Here is a 6,065-nt window from a genome sequence, read left to right as displayed (position 1 = left end):
ACACTAAAAGCTGGGAGTGGAAAGCGGGTAACAGAAAGCACCCCTACCGCCACTACTTTTGCCGCTACTTCTTCCTACAAAGTCATCTGACCATCGCACAGTGTATACCATGTTTTAAGTATATACATAATGAGTTCTTAAAGCTTATACAAAACTTTTGATGGGGTAATAATGAATACTGTAATAATATGTTATATTATAAATATATTATGTGAAAGTTGGATTTCTGTGTTATTTATCATAGCATCCATCCCAACATTCTTTTTAAGTTCATAATCCGGTTTGTTTGTTTGTTTTGAATTTCGTTCAAAGCTACACTAAGACTATCTACGCTAGCCATCCCTAATTTAGCAGTGAAAGAATAGATGGAAGGCACCACCCACCCACCGCGAACTCATGAGTCACTGTTTTACCAAAGAATAGTGGGATTGACCGTCACATTATAACGCCCCCACGGCTAAAAAGGCGAGTCATGTTTGGTGAGACGGGGATTCGAACTCACGACCCTCAGATTGCGAGTCAAGCGCCTTAACCACCTGGCTACGCCCATCATAACCCGGACAAAAAGTCGGGTACCTCAGAACCCGGACAAAGGTCAGGTACCTCAGCTTGTCCTCTGTAGTTCTCAAAACGATATTAGTTTCTTCATTATCCTGTATTTTCATTTCAGTAAGAATAATAAACAAATAATTTTGATATCAAAAGTAATTGAAACATTCAAAATAAGTTTTATATCATATAAAAAGCATTAAAGTTGCATGTCTAAACAAAAATGGATGGACAGTTGTATTCAGTTTTAAACAACAAAGTGTTTGAATAAGTTAACATTATTATTCTGTTTTATTATAGTTTTATTATTTGTATGACTCTACATATATATTAGTTCAATTTACAATCATGGTGTTAGAAAAACATGTAGATTCAAGAAGTCTTAATATAAATGAATAAAAACCCCTATAACCCAAGCGCTTTCGAAAGGTGAACCTTTCTTCTTCAAGGGCAAATTGGGAAAGTTTAATATACATTATACGCAGTCCTGAAAAGACCTATATCTATCCCATGCATTATATTCATATCCATACACTAGTTTAACTTATCGTTATTAAGCTCTACAGAAAAATCGTAACACCGATATCACAATTTCTCAAATGGTTTTCTAAATGCATTACTTACCGTAGAACAAAGCCAATCACTTAAGTAAAGTTTTCAAATTTTGTATCATAGAAAAGAATCAAATAAAGAATAGCAACAGTTACGAATTTCATGTTTAATCATAGCATCCAATAGGACATCCACAACTTCTATGATTTTCTGTAGAATATTTAATTTGAAGGGCCAAACACGAAACTTTTACCATGAACAAACACCAAATGATGTTAACTTTCTCGCATATGGCAATAGGGAAATCGATGGGCTCATTCCAGGAATATTGACCCACGAAAAGACAGAGTCTGGTTTACACTACTTCCTTTCTGCATAACAAATTAGATGAAAAAGGCTTTTGTATTTTGATTATTAATACAAAATTTGTTCGCTTATACACTTTCATTTTGTTTACGTTAAAATCTACAAGTACGTACGATTTAAATTTTTATTTGTACATGTTATACATTCGTTAAAATATTATTATCTTATACAATAGGAGACTTGGCAAGAGTCATAATGGTAAATAATGATTATGTTCGTATTCTAATTTCAACAAGATTACAATCTTGTAAGGTTCAGATAGAGCATATATATTTAACTTGTTTGTTATATTAGAATATATATTATAGCCCATTAACAGTACGATTGCGTATTCAATTCGTAGTAACAAACAAAGTGTTTGAATAAGTAAAAATTAATATTCTGTTTCATCGTGTTTATTAGTATAGTGTACTTCAAGGTTTACAAATATAATACTTTAAACACAATATAGTTCAGAAAAGGACATATTTTTCATATTAGTATAAAAACATCCAAACTCCAGATATTCATCCAAAGCATCATACTCATAACAATACACTAATTTAACTTTCAAAACACGTTGTCCTGTTTCGTGTCACTTTATAAGTACAAAGTTTAACCTCCAGATAAATATTGTATTTATCACATTAGCTAACTGAAATATAGTACAGTTTGACTTTATGGTTTATATACCTACAATATACCTACACCAGATTATCTCATAAATTCATAGTCATGAAAATAATTATTTTTTTTTAACCTAAAGCATTCAAACTGTAGATATTTTCGTTTCCAAACGAAAACGTAGATATTAAGTCTGCATCCATTTTAATATGACCCATATAGCTTTGTTCTCATTCTTAAGTCTGATTTTACCCGCACGTTATTAAACTCTATAGGAAATCATTTTGTTCCTATTAAATATAGTGACACTGATATTATGCTTTGTAAATGGATTTCCTAAATGAAAAAACATACTGTAAAACAAACCCAATCGCCTAAGTAAACTTTTCAAAAAATTGATTTAATATTACAGAAACTAAGCGAAAAACAAATAGCAACACTTATCATTTTATGTTTCGTCAGACCATCCAATAACACGTATAATTTCATGTAGGACATTCACTTCGAAGTACGAAACCACTAGATCGCTGAGACAATTGGTAAGTATAACTCATGTCACATATTTAAAATTTTACAGTGCAACCTAACTGATATAAAACAAACTATAAACTACCGTGTAACACACGTAAAAACAATTTATAAACTCAAATTTTTGCAACAAGTATTGTAACAAACAAGAAACATTGACGATTCGTTTTCACTGATATTAACCTGTGGCGAGGTTCTTACGCCATGTCACAGAGTTTTAAAGTTCCAACAAGCGCGATTCTTACAGTCTTGCACAATAAGACGAAAAACATATGTTTATTATCTAGGAGGCTACTTCTGAAAAATGGTAAATATATCTGTATAAGCGAAAATTTATTTTAGTGTCAATGTTCATAATCAACGTATACATGCTTGCTTACCCTCAAAATTAAAAGGCCGATCTCTTAAAATATGTGATTTTTAATACTAGCACTAGCTTCATAGTTAAAAACACTGTACAACTTAGCATCCTGTTGCAATTTGAAATTAATAACTATGAAAAGAGGACCAAAACTACTGAAAAACTTTTTACAAACAGATGAATATAATAAACAAAGTGCCTAGAACAATATGACGTCAAATCCCATTTTGTCCAAATCCTATCCTTTGACTGTAATGTACATACATATGACGAAAACGAAAGTAAGCTTTCAATAATATGAAACGTAAAAGAACGTTTGTTTGTTTTGGATATTCGAGCAAAGCTACACAAGGGAATAAAATAACAACATAGGCCTACGAAAATGTTTACTGAGGCATTTCATCTTCCTTTCACTCCCTTTGGGTCGATAGATGAATTCTATTGTATTTAAAATAAGGATTAGAATTGTCAGAGGTATTGTGATATGGTGAAGCAGCTATCTATAATAATGGTTAAGTAATAGTGTAATTGTACTTTCCAAATCTTGGAAACAAACGTATCAGTTTAAACTCAAACGGTTCATCGTGTGGTCTCAAAATGTTGAATATGCTTGAACTTTTATTGACATTAAATCCTATTTGCTAAATTACATTCAGTAGATATAACTGTACATCATTTTTTTATACTTGTAAAATGGAAAGTGTACTATCGAATAAACCAATCGACTGTTTCTAGGTGCCCAAGTAATAACATTTATATTTAGTCTCAGCTAATTTAATAACTTAAATGTCAACTGATAGATAACAAAACATGCACTTGAACATAAAATGCTATAACTCCACTTTTATCGAAAAGAAGTATTATATTACATGTATGGACCACATGTTACAAGTGATACAAGATAGAATAGTGAAACATATCATTAGAAGAAGCAGTAGAGCTAAAATCGTACCGCAACTTGAAGTTGTTCGGGAAATATAAACCATCTTGGCTATATGCACAATTAGAAACGCGAACTGTTCGAAACTTACGAAGCTATTTAGGAAACATATATCAACATGGCTATATGGACAATTAGAAACGCGAACTGTTCGAAACTTACGAAGCTATTTAGGAAACATATATCAACATGGTTTTATGGACAATTAGAAACCCGAACTGTTCGAAACTTACGAAGCTATTTAGGAAACATATATCAACATGGGTATATGGACAATTAGAAACGCGAACTGTTCGAAACTTACGAAGCTATTTAGGAAACATATATCAACATGGTTTTATGGACAATTAGAAACCCGAACTGTTCGAAACTTACGAAGCTAGTTAGGAAACATATATCAACATGGTTATATGGACAATTAGAAACGCGAACTGTTCGAAACTTACGAAGCTATTTAGGAAACATATATCAACATGGGTATATGGACAATTAGAAACGCGAACTGTTCATAACCTTCAACATCAGTGTAACAATCATAACAATCTTTTGCCTTACCTTTCCATTATATTTAACTAGGTGGACAAGTGTTTGCTTGTTTGTTGTTAAGCGCAAATCTACACAATGAGCTTATTATTCTGTACCAACTACGGGTATCAAAACCCGATTTTTAGCGTCAGAAATCCGCTTAGACAATGAGGGCTTTGACAACTGTATTGTAAGGAAAACATTCATTGTGAACTAATTGTATTTTCAAATTTGTAAAATACCATTTTCTTCTAAATACATTCTCCTAACGCATCTGCTGAAGTCATGAAAGTTTGTGTAATAAAACTGTTTTTTTTTCTAGATATAAAAAGTTAAATAATTCACAATCCGACCTAAATATAATATATAGTCGTTGTCTTATGTTCACGCTTTCCAACAAGTACTCCCTGGAGAAGAAGCTTCCAAGTAAACTAGCGTAATGGCCAATTTTCTTCCAATATGTATGCAAATACCAGTGGTGAAAATAGATAGGAATAACGACACCAGCTGTCCCCATGTGTAATTACTTGTACCTTTTATAGGCCATCAAGAGACGCTTGTCAACAAAGGAGGTTCCATCTCTATTCGGTTCTAACACTGAACTATGAACAAATGCCATCACAAACACAAAAATTTACGAACCTCTAAACTAGCTAAATTACAGCTTTGTTTTCGTTGCTGTCCAGTGTCTCTCCGAGTGTGTTTTGTTTTAACATAATGTTGAAACGTAGATTGTAAAAACGATGTTGTATCGATTGGAGAGAAAAAAGACAACGGGAACTGGAAAACACCTGATATAATATGCGTTGTATAATAGTAAATGTTTATAATGAAAGCAAAATTAAAGAAAAGATAAAATTATGTGAAAATATTCATATGCTTCATAAAGCTGAAAATAATATAATATTTTGAGTTCAAAATTAGAGATGGCTATATCATTGAGTCCATGTGTCGCAAAAGTTCTTTCCAGATTGAAATTACCATGGTTTCAATATATATACTCATAATGTAGGATTTATAAAATATAAGGCTTAACCAATAGCGTTTCCTTAGCTTGAATAATAACAGGCAAAAAAAATCATAAATATAAAATGAGGATATTAATTATAATGTGTAAAAGGTAAAATATATCCCAATAAGAGATGTAGCTAATGAATAAGTAGGATCTCTATAACAGTAAGGGTACACTATCTATCACATTAAAAGTATATTCACTAGTGAGGATACACTGTATTAGATCTAATTTATATTCACTATTAAAGTTAGACTGTATGACATCTAATGTATATTCACTAGTGAGGATACACTGTATTAGATCTAATTTATATTCCCTATTAAAGTTAGACTGTATGAAACCTGATGTATATTCATTAGTGAGGGTAGACTGTATTAGATCTAATTTATATTCACTAGTGAGGATACACTGTATTAGATCTAATTTATATTCACTATTAAAGTTAGACTGTATGAAACCTGATGTATATTCACTAGTGAGGGTAGACTGTATTGCTTTTAATGTAGCTTCGCTAGTCTTTGCAACGTCTTTTGTTTTAGTTGTTAGAAAATATTGTATATATATATACATAAATTCAAGTCTTTTCTAATAGTAGATTTATAAGTATTTGTTTTTATTTATTTTTG

This window comes from Limulus polyphemus, unplaced genomic scaffold, assembly GCF_000517525.1.
Source record: "Limulus polyphemus unplaced genomic scaffold, Limulus_polyphemus-2.1.2 Scaffold413, whole genome shotgun sequence".
Taxonomy (NCBI): domain Eukaryota; kingdom Metazoa; phylum Arthropoda; class Merostomata; order Xiphosura; family Limulidae; genus Limulus; species Limulus polyphemus.
This window is presented reverse-complemented; position numbering follows the sequence as displayed.